The sequence below is a fragment of the Penaeus japonicus genome, unplaced genomic scaffold, assembly GCF_977035675.1.
Source record: "Penaeus japonicus unplaced genomic scaffold, GWHDUDI00000001_assembly GWHDUDI00000039, whole genome shotgun sequence".
In the NCBI taxonomy this organism is placed as follows: domain Eukaryota; kingdom Metazoa; phylum Arthropoda; class Malacostraca; order Decapoda; family Penaeidae; genus Penaeus; species Penaeus japonicus.
The window spans coordinates 21502148-21516993 of record NW_028234441.1 but is presented as its reverse complement, the minus strand read 5'-3'; positions in this window follow the sequence as shown (position 1 = coordinate 21516993).

Here is a 14846-nt window from a genome sequence, read left to right as displayed (position 1 = left end):
TAATATAATTTTAATATATAATATATAAAAATATATATTATATAATATATATATTATATAATATATATAATAAATATAATAATAAATAATAATAGATAATAAAAATATATAGATAGAAATAGAAAGATAGATAGTTTAAAAGATAAATAAAAAAAAAGATATTAGGTATATAATATTATATATATTTTATATATATTAAATATATATATATATATATTTAATTTTAAAATAAATATATATAAAATATATAAATATATAAAAAATGAATATATAAATATTAAAATATAAATATATGTATTTATATATAATACATATATATATATTATAAAATATATATATAATATATATTATAATATATATAAATAAATATAATAAATAGATAAATATTATATATAATAATTATATATATATTATAGATAATATATAAATATAATATATATATAATATATATAATAAAATAATATTATATAATAATATAATAAAATAAAACCCTAATAAATAAATTAAATTTTTTTGTTCTTATAATATTATAAAATATAAAACTTTACATAATATAAATATATTCTATATTTTCTATATATAAATATATTTTATATATAGATATATTTTAAATTTTTTTTTTTTTTGTTTTTTATGTTATATTTATATATATATAATATAAATAATATATATAAATATATATATATATATATAGAATAATATATATATTTTAATAAATAATATATATATATATAAATATATATATATAAATATATAATATTATTGTTATATATATAATATAATATAAATATATATATATATATATATTATATATGTATGAAAATTAATTTGTTGTGTGTTTAGTGTGGTGTGTGTTTGTGTGTGTATTTTTGTGTTAGGGTGTTTTTGTGGGGTTTTGTTTTTAGGGGTGTTTTTATTTTAAGTGTTTTGTGTTTTGAAACGCCAGTTTTTTTGGTGTTTATGCAGCCAGTATGATAAGTCGTTTTCATTGATAAAATGTAATTTGCATAGTGAGTCTATATTATTCGCTGTGATAACAAGTCAGATTTCAGCAAATTTACACGTCAGAAATAACATATCAAAAATATTGAAATACAGTTAATATACATGTCAAAATTACATGTCAATATAATTCATATAAATAATAATTAAATTTAACGAAATAAAAAAAAAAATCGCTATTATGAAAAAAAGTGGCGTTGGTTAAGAATTGGATAAAAAGCAAAACGTATTATTAAAATATATTAGAGTGTTTAAGGAATAACAATAAATAAATGACATGATAAAAAAGATTAAAGAATTAATGATAATGTACGAAAAACAATAGAAAAAAGAAAAAAAATAATAAAATAGTAAACATAATATATAAGTTTTGATAAGGAGGATTGTTTTATTGATAATTTTTAATAATGATTTATAAACAATTGAAATTAACATAATGATAGCAATAAAAAAATATAAATATAGCAAATATAAAGATAACAGTAATGAAATAAGATGACATAAAGTGATAAGCAATAAATAACAACAATATAATATTTTTTTAATAAGAAAATTTAAACAAAGAAAAAAGAGATAATAGAAAATTTAAAAATGTAAAAATGATATTTTAAAATATTTTTACGAAATGATGATGACAATGACACGAAAATATGATAATATAAAAATTTATAATGAAAAACCTTGTGAAATACAATTAACAATGCAATAATAATAATGATAATAAATAATGATAATAACAATGATAATAATGATAAGATAATAAACAAGATAATAATGATAATAAAACAAAAAAATGATGATAATGAAAATACTAATGATAATAGTAATGATAAATTTGAAATAATAAAATAAAATATGATGAGAGAATGATAGTAATAAAGTGATTATAATAGTAATGGTCATAATAATGATAATATGATAATGAAATTGATAATAATAATGTGTAATAATGACAAAGGAAAATGATTTTAAAATTAAAAATCATAATGACATTATTAACAACAACAGTGATGATAATAATGATGATAACAGTGATGATGATGCTGATAATAATAATGATGATAATCATGATAGCAACAATGATAGCAACAATGATAACAATAACAACAATAGAAAGAAAGAAATGATGATCCTTATGATAATAATAATAACAATAATGATAATGATAATGGCAATCATATCAAGGATGAAAAAATAATAATGATGATAATATTGATAACCATAGCATCAATAATAAGCATAATTATCATGATAATGATAACAATAAAAAAAAAATAATGATTTTGAAAATAAACATGATGATTGAAATTTAAAATGAAGGCCTACAAATCTCAAATAGAAAAATGAAAATAACAACATGATAAATAAAGATAAATGATTATAGTAATGATAATGAAATTATATAAATACACAAAATATGTTTAACGAGATTTATTAAGGAATAACAATGATAGAAAATAAACACAGCAATAATGATATTGAGAAATTAATGATATGATTATAAAGATAATTATGATCATGATAAATTTTTCCTTGATGACAATAAATAAATTCATAAACATTAGAAATAATGAGATGATAAAAAGAATTCATGATGATGTACCATCATAAAATCAATAGTGATCAATTAAAATTATAATTTAATAAAAAAAAAACGTCGATATGAAATAACTCTAGAGAGAATGAGAATAATTATAAAAAGATATATTATAAATGATAGATAATATCTATCATATCATCATGTATCTATCGTCTACCTACCTACCTACCTATCTTCTAATCTATCTATCTATCTATATATCTATCTATATATATATCTATCTATCTATATATATATGTATATATATATATATATACATATGTAAAGATATACCAATATTTAATCATATCTATCAGTGAATCACGGCATTCATGAAAGGTGAAAAATAACCGCCCGCACACCTGTAATAGTCAACCAATGCACAAAATTCCCCTAAGCGTTCAATGGCACCTGGCGAAACAAAAGGCAAAAAAAAAAAACAAGCAACAATCGCAATTTCTTTCAACACGAAAACCCGAAGAGGCGGAAAATGCGTTCGGTTATCCCTGACGCTAAGCCCCGCCCCCTCCGCTTAAGCCCGGCCCCTCGAGCTCCGCACACCTGGCGTTCGGATGAGTGGGTGCATCTACGATTACCTCTTCGCATCGAAGCTTATTTGGAATGTATTTCTTATCTCTGGATTCGACACGGATTCTCTGTGGTTATCAATTTGATTAACCTTGATAGATCAGAGGATTCGTTGCGTGATAGCGTTATTTAGAGGTCAGTTCATGCACCGTCGGTTAGGTTTCAGGTGATCGAACGGGATGCTTAATGTTTTGGTGGGTGTAGTTCCATACCTGTGGCATAGATGGCAGCACTAAAGCAATCGCGGGAGTTTTTTGAACGGATCATGATAACATACTATAAATTCGTTTGTGACTAATATCTCATTTCTTCTTTTTCATTTCTTTTTTTTTTCTGCACGAGCTCCGAAAAAACATACAAATTATCAGTTTTAATCTGTCGACACGTGACAGACCCAGACTTACTGAAATAGATATTTATGCGTTTATCTTTTCTTAAGCAAAAAGAAACTAATTTACAATTGATACAAAGTTCTACACATTTACGTTGTATTTTTTTCTCTTGTATGATGATGACAAGGATTAAGGGGAGAAGCAAATTAAAACTAATTCGGGGGCTGCATGTAATGGGGTAATGGGATTACATTGTGCCGCTCGTTCCGGGCGGTCTACATGCCGTAGAGTTGTAACGCTATTTTCGCTCTGCTTTTGCTCTTATATGGTATATTCTCCATGATTGTATATTCGAATGATAATACAGACTAACACAACCACACACACACTCACATCCCAATACACACACATGACACAGACACAGACACACACACACACACACTCACACTCAACAAATATTTATTATATATATATATATATATATATCTATATAGATAATATATCATATAGATTGATAGGTATAGATAGATAGAAGATGATAGATAGATATTATATACATATACATACACACACACACACACACACACACACACACACACACACTCACACACACACACAACACACACAACATATATATATATATATATAGAGATATATATTTTTTAGATATTATATATATCTATAGTACAAAAGATACATTTATACATATATGTTGACAGTAGATAGAAATATGTAGATATTTACATATATCTACCTACATATATATACATGTATATGTCTTTACTTATAGGTGAGTTAGACTATAGATGAGATTTAGAGAGAGAGAAATAGATATTTATTAAATATAATTAATATATATTTATATGTTGTGTCTGTATGATTTAGTCCCTTTATACTTTACTCAGATATTTATATATACTTATATATATATAGTTCTAGATATATAGTATATATATATATATATTGAGAGTTGTAAATATAGATTGAAAGAGAGAGAGATGGATTATATATTATATATGTATATATATTATATATATATATATATATATTGTATTATATATATGCAGTTATACATTATACATATATAGAGATACATATATTTAGAACCTTATATATATATATATATATAGAATATTAATATATATATTATAGATATAGTATATATATATTATAGATATATATATATATCGTATATATATATATAATGTAAATAGATAGATAGATGTGTAGTAGAAGTATATGATACAGGTGTGTAGATATATATTTATATATATATATATATATATATTTGATATAGATAGAGAGATATTATATATGCATATATTGACATATTATATATATACTATTTATAAATATAATTTATGTATATATATATATGATATATATGTATATTCTTTACAGATATAGAAGCCTATATAGATGATCATATATTATATCTGTATAGATGGTATGTCTAGATATACAGATATATATATGTATATATATATATATATTTTAAATAGTATATAGATATATATTTATATATATAAGTATGTCTATATAAATTAACGTATATATATTATTTATTTATATATACACATATATTTATATATGATATATTTTGTATATATAACTGAGTTGTACTATAGATAATATATATTATTATATATATAAACCCATGGTGGTTATATAGATATATAAATAGTAGATATATATCTAGATATATATATTAGATATATATATGCTTCATATAACAATATATATGCATGTATATATAGGCTTAATGTATAATACATATATATATTTTATAGATATATATAGATATATATTGTATATATATTATATTTAATATTTATAGTATGAGTGTGAGTTTATATAAAGATTGATAGATATACATGAGTTGTATATGACACTATATATCTAGAGATATATTTATATATATATATCTATATATATATATATTTAGTTATGGGATTGTTGTATGTATGTCTATGTATTCATAATATATATAGATATATTATATAAAAGTATATATATATTATTACTATATATATATAATATGTATGGATATGTATAGAAATGCTGATATATATATATAGATATATATATTATTATATATTATATTATATTATCTTATATATATTTATATATATAATACATATATACATAGTATATATATATATATATAATACTATCTATATATATATCTATGCTCTATATATTATATATCTATATTGATATTATACATATATATTTATCTCTATATCTATATTATATATAAGTATATTATATATTTATATAAGTGTTGAGTGTGTGGGTGTGTGTGTGTTGTGTGTGTGGGTGTGGGTGTATGTGTGTGCGTGTGAGTGTGTGTGTTGTATGAATATACATACCATATATGTTATATGATTAAATTTCTATATATATATATATATATAAATAATATTATATATATATATGTATGTATATACATATTCCTGTGTATATATATGTATCTCTCTCTTTCTCTCTCTCTCTCATTTCTCTCTCTCTCTCTCTCTTCTCTCTACTCTCTTATCATCTATCCTATCCACATCAATCTATCTATCTATTCTATCTATCATCCTATATATCTATCTCTATATTCTATCTACTCTATCTCATTATCTATCTATCTATCTAACGATCTTTCTATCTCTATATATATATAGATATATCTATATATATATCTATCTATATTATATATATATGGTATATATATATATTATATTATATATATTATATATATATATATTATACATATATATATATATATCTATATATATGCAGTTCCGGTTCACATGTTAAGAATGCTTTAGAAATATAACTGAAAGCGGTTCTAATGCCACTCGCGGTGACATAGAATGTGGGCCTAGACTTTTCTGCAATTGCTAATCATAGCGGTAGTTCTGTCTCGGTTCGTTGGTGCTTGCGATAGAAACCTGTGCTTGCAGTTTGCATCCACGAGATTTTTTTACCTTGCTCCTAGAACACATAGTTGTTGCAATGCTGGCCCTATTGATCTTTTTGGTTCATAATTGCAGCTTGTGGGTTTTATTCTCTCTCTCTCTCTTGTTTTTTATCTCTCTCTCTTTCTCTTTCTCTTTGTCTGTCTGTTTTTGTGTGTCTGTTTCTCTCTCTCTCTATCTATCTATCTGTCTATCTCTTTCTCGCTCTCTCTCGATCTATCCATCTGTCTCTCTGTCTGTCTGTCTCTTTCTCTCTCTCTCTCTCTCCTGTTCTTTCTTTCTCTCTTTTTCTCTTTCTCTTTGTCTGTCTGTTTTTGTGTGTCTGTTTCTCTTTCTCCCTCTCTCTCTCTCTCTCTCTCTCTCTCTCTCTTTCTCTGTCTCTCTTTCTCGCTCTTTCTCGCTCTCTCTCTCTCGATCTATCTATCTGACTGTCAGTCTGTCTGCCTCTTTCATTCTCTCTCTCTCTGTCTCTCTCCGTCGCCCCTCTCTCTCCTGTCCCCCACTCTCTCTCTCCCCCTTTTTCTCTTTCCCTCTCCCACCCTCCCAATGATAATAATAGTCATTAAATCATTAAATGATTATGAATAGATGCCTGTCTCTCCCATACTAAAGTTTGGGTTTCCACTACGTCCACCACCCTAGACGTAAATTGCCCTAAGTTGAAGAACTAGGGGGGTGGGGGTGGGGTGGGGGGGGTTGGGGGGTGGGGGCGAGGGGTGGAAAGGGAGAGGAAGAGGAGGGGAGGGCGAAGGGTGGAGGGGGGACTTGTGAAGATGGGGGGGGGGGTGTTATTAGGGGAATGATTTAGTGGAAGGAAGAAAGAAAGGAGAGAGAGTGAGAAAGACAGACAGAAAGATATGTAAGTAGATAGAGAGAGAGAGAGAGAGAAAGAGAGAGAGAGAGAGAGAGAGAGAGAGAGAGAGAGAGAGAGAGAGAGAGAGAGAGAGAGAGAGAGAGAGCGTGAAAGATAGCTGGAGAGAGAAAGCGAGAGAGATAAATAAATATATATATATATATGTAGAGAGAGAGATAGAGAGAGAGAGAATGAGACAGAGAGAAAGAGAAAGAGAAAGAATTCAAATCAGCTCTAGCACCTCTACCCACCCACCTCCCCCCCCATCCCCCACCCCCGTTCCCATTACCGAAACATCCTAACAACATCATTTCCATACTATTAACGTCTCGCCCAACCACATCATCACACACATCACCATCGCCACCATAAACATCATTTAGCATTAACAACACCATCACCAATAATACAGACGGCATCTCCCATCATACAGTATGATAAGCCCCACCTCTTACACATCGGCGGGACACTACCCGGTATTCATAGCCATTAGTGGCCGGTGCCATTTAGGAGCTCGTAACTACATGAAATGAGGCCAGATTGCGCCTCTATCGACAGTCACCCTCAGGGGCGCGTGGTAGCAAGAATAATTTCTTTTGGAGGGTTAGACTTAAGAAAATTCCCGGAATGAGCGAGATATTCCTGCACATTGTTAGTTTTTGTTGTGTTGTGGTTGTTTGGGATATTCTTGCCTTTGTTTATGTTGTATATTTGATTGGTTTTTAGTTGTTGTTTCGTGTGAATGTTTTCGTATAATTTCTTAACATCAGTTTATGTTATCACCTTAATATCAACTGTTGTCACCAGCTTTGCTTTATTCTTTGAGGGGCTAGCATTATCATTAATTTTATCATGCTATTTATATTATCCAAGATTATTACTCCTGTTATTGTTATGGTACTATTTCTTACCTTATATTATCATTCCTATTATCCTTATCTTATCATCCATCATCCTTATTCTTTAGTTACTAAGTTAATCATCTTATTATCATCATATTTTTACTATTGCTATTCTTACTTTTATAAACCTTATTATATTATTATTCTTATCATTGGTGGTTGTTATTATTATATTTTGTTTCGTTGGTTATTCATTGTCATTCCTTATTGCCAAATTATCAATATTACTATCATCAATAATCATTATAATTGCTAGTATCAATACCTAATTTTATTCATCATCATTATCTCATGGGCCAATATCATAGACATTATTATCAGTATTTATACGAACGTTATTACTCAAATTGCCATTATCATTATTATGAAATTTGAAATATTTGTTATCGTTATTATTATTATTATCATCATAATTGTTTATATCATTATCATTATTATTATCTCCATTATTGTTATCATTATCACTATTTTCCTTATTATTATCGTCATTATTATCATTATCATTATTCCGTCATCATTATCATCCTTATAGTTCATATTCTCCTCATCTTCATATGATTAACATTTTTGATATTTTCATCAATTATCCATAATCTTATCATGATTCACTATCATCTCTTTATCACATTGATTATCATTATCATTATGTTACTCTAATCATTTTATTCTCATAATCATTCCTATCATCATTACTAAGTCATAGTGTCGTCCTCATATTATTGTTGTTGTCTCATTATCAAAAATTATTATTATTGTCATTATCAATTCTTTATCATTATACCAGGTTATCACTGACTCCCAGTATTATTCTTTATAATTATCATAATGATTATCATCATTTTGATACTGTTTTATCACTTTTATCATATCAGTATCATCCTCCATTAAGTATTTATTAACATCATAATGTTATTACTATCATCATTAGTATCATATTTATATCTAATTCTTAAACGTCATGCTAAATCAAAGTCTGCCAGAATCCAAGGACAAGTACATTTTTATTCTGCAATGTTGTTCTGTTGATGGACTTTAGTAAATACTTGGTCTTATTGCTGACTCGTTTTATATTATAGTCTGATATTCTAGTTATCTTATAAGTTTTATATTATAAGTCGTTTTTTATATTATAGTATGTTTCTAGACTAAATAAACTGTTTCAATTGTTTTCTCAATTATTGGCTGTTAATACTATCATCATTATCATCCATTATCCATTTTATTATTATTATTTGTATGTTATTCCTATCCCACTCTTGGTATAACTCTTGCCTATCATTTGAACATGATTTTTTCCTTTACAGCGTCATCCATTGTTAATAATCATCATTATCTATTATTACTATTGTATCAGTTTATTATAAATATTATCCATTCCATCGTTATTTGTCATTGTCATCATTATAATTGAGATCATGATCATTATGTTATTGTCATAAAAATTTGTTCTTATTCATTGATGGTATTCATCATTTTTTCAATGACTATTAAAAATTATTATATCCAATGGTTACTCTTTACTTCTATAGGTATTGGTATCATTATTTCATTGTTATCATTATTTTATGATTATTTTATTATTATTATCATTATCATTATCTCTTGACTCTCATCATCTTATCATTCTTCTCTTATTAATTCTATTCTAATAATTATTATCATTATCATCTTTTGTTAACAAAATTATCATTACAATAATTGGTATCCATTGTTATCATTCTCATTATTATATTACTATCTCCTCATCCATTCTCCATTATATCATTCCTCTCCAACACTCACAAAAGGGAGAACGAGAGAGCAGCGCGGAGGGAAGGAGAAGGGGACGGAAAGAGGAAGAAGAGGGATGAGTGAGCGGAAGAAGGCCATGCCGAGGAAGAAAGGGAGAAAGGAGAAGGAAAGGAAGAGGGATAGGAGCGAGGACGTGACAGGCAGAACGGAGAAGGAGGAAACGCCGAGGGAGAGAGGGGTAGGGAGAAGAGGAGAACGCCAGGAGACGAGACTAAGAGAAGAGCACAGATTAGAGAGGGCGCAAGAAGGAAGAAAAAGAGGGAGACGCAAAAAGGGAGCATGAACTGAAGACGAAGGAGAAAGAGAAGGAGAAGGAAAAGAAGAGGGAGAGGGGAGGGTAAGGAGAGAAGGGAGGGAGCGGGGCAGAAGGAAAAGTGGGGCGGACAGACAACTGCATCATTTCTGCGGACAGATCCCGGTGGGGGACCGCAACAACGCATGCGCAAAACAAAAAAATTGGTTCTTCTGAAGGGTAGGGGCGGGGGGAAGGGTGGGGAGGGAGAGAGGGGCGGCGTAGGGAGAGGGTAGGGTGGACGGGTCGGGAGGGTAGGAAGGAGGAAGGGGAGAGGGGGAGGAGTAGGGAGAAGGGTAGGGGGAAGGGTGGGGAAGGAGAGGTAGGGGGAAGGGTAGGCAAGGAGAGAGAGAGAGAGGGAGTAGGGAGAAGGGTGGGAGGGAGAGAGAGAGAGGGGGAGGAGTAGGGAGAAGGGTAGGGGGGAGGGTAGGGAAGGAGAGAGAGAGGGAGGAGTAGGGGGGTGGGTAGGGGGAAGGGTGGGAAGGAAGAGAGGGGAAGGAGTAGGGAGAAGGGGAGGGGGAAGGGTGGGGAAGGAGAGGTAGGGAGAAGGGTAGGGAAAAGGGTAGGGGGAAGGGTAGGGAAGGAGAGAGAGAGAGGGGGAGTAGGGAAAAGGGTAGGGGGAAGGGTAGGGAAGGAGAGAGAGAGAGGGGGAGTAGGGAAAAGGGTAGGGGGAAGGGTAGGGAAGGAGAGAGAGAGAGAGGGAGTAGGGGGAAGGGTAGGAAAGGAGAGAGAGAGGGGGGAGGAAGACGAAGGAGGGAGGGAAGGGGGAGGGAAGGAAGATAGGGCGGGCGAAGGACGGCAAGGTGATGCGGGAGGAGCCCGGTGTGCGGAGGAAAGAAGAAAGAGGGAGAAATAATGAGGAAGAAAGAGGAGACGAGAAAGAGAAGGAGGGAATGAGAAAGGGAAAATCCCCCCAAAAATGAAAGAGGAAAGAGAGAGAGAGAGAGAGTGATAAGGAAGGAAGGAAAGAGAGAAGGGAGGGATGGAGGGAGTTGTAGATGTGGGTTGTCTGGTATGGTTGTAGGCGTGGATGTGGGCGTGGTTGTGGGCGTGGTTGTGGGCGTGGTATTCTCTTTCCGAACTATTGTGTCCTGTTGTGGGTCTTGTGGATATGTTGCGGTTTTGGGCGTTGACTAAGGGATTCGTGTTGTTCTTCTTCCTCTTTCTCCTCTTTCTCAAGATCCAAGTCCTCCTCTTTTTCCTCCCTCCCCTTCCTCCTCCCTTTTCTTCTTCCTCTCCCTCTTCTCCCCCCCTTCCTTTTCCCCCTACTTCTCTCTCCCCCTCCTCTCTCCCTTCTTGCTCTCTCCCCCTCTTCCTTCCTTCCTTCCTCTCCTCCTTCCCCTCATCTTCCCTCCCCCTCCCCCTCCTCCTCCCCCTCCTCCTCCCCCTACCCCCCACCCCTTCCTGCATCCTCTCTCCTTCCTTCTCCATCTTCTTTACTCTTCTCCTCCTTACCCCCCCTCTCTTCCTTCCTTACTCCCTCACCCTCCTTCCTCCCTTCTTCTCCTCCTTCTTCTCCTCCTCCCTCTCCCTCTTCCTTCCTTCCCCCCCTCCTTCCTATCTTTCTCTACTCCTTCTTCTTCTCCTCCCTCCCCCTCTTCTTTCCTTCCTCCCTCTCCCTCCTTCCTTTCTTCCCCTCATCCTTCTTCTCCTTTTCCCTCCCCCTCTTCCTTCCTTCCTTCCACCTTCCCCCTCCTTCCTTCCTTCCTCCCTCCCTCTCTTTCCTCCCTTCTTCCTCCTTCCCCTACTTCTCTCCCCCGCTCCTCCCTTCCTTCTTCTCCTTCTCCTCCCTCCCCCTCCTCCTCTCTTCCTTCCTCTCATCCTTCTACTCCTCCTCCTCCTCCCTCCCCCTCCTCCTTCCTTCCTTCCTCTCCTCCTCCTCCTCCTCCTCCTCCCTCCCCTTTCCCCTCCCTCCTCCGTTCCTCCTTCTCCTTCCCCCTCCCTCCTCCATTCGTCCCTCCCCCTCCTTCCTCGCTTCCTCCTCCTTCCCCTACTTTTCTCTCCTCTTCCTCCCTCCCTTCCAGCTCCCTCCCCCCCTCTTTCCTTCCTTCCTCTCCTCCTTCTTCTCCTCCTCCTCCCTCCCCCTCCTCCCTCCTTCCTTCCTCTCCTTCCTCTTAGGTCCTCCTCCCCCGCTTCCTCCTATCTACCTTCCTCTCCTCCTTCTTCTAGACTAACAGACTGTCAGAGAGACAGACAGATAGACAGATAGACAGACAGACAGAGAAACAGACATTTAGACAGACAAAGAAATATGCAGAAAGACAGACATTTAGACAGACAGATAGACAGACATTTAGACAGACAGATAGACAGACAGACAAACAGAGAGAACTCTTCCCCCTCTTCCCCCTTTCATATCCCCCCCTCCCCCCTGATCTATCCTGCCGTCCCTTCCCTCTCCTTAAGGGTAATTTTGATGAAAATGGTAAGGATAATGATGAAAGTAACGATAATGATGATGATGATAAGGATGATGATGATACTAGTTATAAGGATGATGGTAATGAGGATGATAATGGTAATGATAGTAATGATAATGATAATGAAGATTGCAACAATAATAATAGTAATGATAACAATAATCATAACAATAACAATAAGGGTTATATTGATAATAGTGATAATGATAATAATGATAATCATGATAGTAATGATAATGATGACAACAACAACAATAATAATAATAAAGATAATAATAATGATAATAATAATGATAATAATAATAACGATAATAATAATAATAATAATAATAAATGATAACAGCAGCAACAACAACAGCAATAATAATAACGAAAATAATAATAACAAGAACAATAACACCACCTGGTACCACCACCAACAACAATAATGACACAATGATAACAATCAATATACCCGAATCGCGCAACCTTAACCTCTGAACTCAATCTGTAATGCAGAGCCAAGGAACTGTTTTTTTTTTTTTTTTTTTTTTTTTTTTGTCATGACGTCATCGGAGCTCTGCCGGAAATAACAGTGGGAGAAATTCCTCTTGTCAGACACTCCGGACGCTCGATTCGACTCTAGGAAGGAATGATCCGTGGATGGGACGTGGATTGGCTGATTGACTGCTTGATTGATTGGGGGGGGGGGGGACTGGTTGGTTAGGTTGTTTTTGGTTGTTGTGTTTGGTTGTTGTTGTTTGTGGGTGTGGGTGGGTGTGTGGGTGTTTGTGTTTTTCTCTTTGTGTGTTAGTTGTTGTTGTTTTTTCTTTTCTTTTTCTTTCTCTGTTTATTTATCTATATATGTTTCTCTCTATCTTTCTCTCCCGTCTCTGTCTCTCTATCTATCTTCCTGTCTCGTTGTCTCTCTGTCTCTCGATCTTTCTCTCGCTCTCACTCTCTCTCACTCTCTTTCTCTCTGTTTGTCTCTCTCTCTATCCCTCTCTCTGTTTATATATATATATATATATATATATATATATATATATATATATATATATATATATATATCTTTCTATCTCTCTTCACTTCGCCAGTTAACAAAGATCATACATGAACATAACTGAATGACAAGAAACAACAAAAGCAATGCAGTTGAACAGTCAGCAATCAATGTCTTGTGAACTGAATGCAAAACCACTGCGGCTGAACGATTAAAGATCTTAATCTGAGCAAATCAAATATCTGAAGGCATATAGACAGGCGGACAGATAGACAGACAGACAGACAGAGACATATATACAGAAACAGAAACACAGACAGAGAGACAGAAAGACAAACTTATAGAGAAACTAACATGCAGACAAACATATAGATAGACAGACAGAAAGAGAAACAGACAAATAGACAGACAGATAGATAGACAGACTGACAGAGAAACAGACAGATAGAGAAGCATACAGACAGACAGACTGACTGACAGAGAGACAGACAGATAGACAGACAGAGAAACAGACAGATAGATAGATATAGAGACAGACAGACTGACTGACAGAGAGACATACAGATAGACCGATAGATATCCGGACGAGAAAGTCAATGAATGAACTGACAAGACAAGAAGGAAGAGAAGGAAATAGAAGAAGAAGAAAAGACGAAAACATTAGAAAAAGTTGAAGAACAAGAGGAGGAAGAAGGAGAAGGAAGAGGGGATGAAGAAGATGGAGAAGTAGAAGAGGGAGAGGATGAGGAGGAGGAAGAGGAGAAGGAGAAGAAGTACAATGAGAAGAAGAAGAAGAAGAAGAGAAGAAGAGAGAGAGAAAAAAAGAAGAAGGTATCATAAGAGGAAGAAAAAGAAGAAGAAATAGAAGAAGGAAGAGAAGAAGAAGAAACAGAAGACAAATGATAATGGATACAGAGATGGAATTGGAAAAAAAAACAAAACCTCAGATACTGAACGACCCGAGAAGAACACCTGAACAAACGAACATTCCAAGAACACCACGACAAAAGAAGAACAAAAACCCCACACAGTTGAACAGAAACCACAATCACAATCCCATCTCCATGAACACCATACCACGAAGAACACATCATAACACTTCCCCCCCCCCACACCTCCGAGAAGAACGACCACCTAGC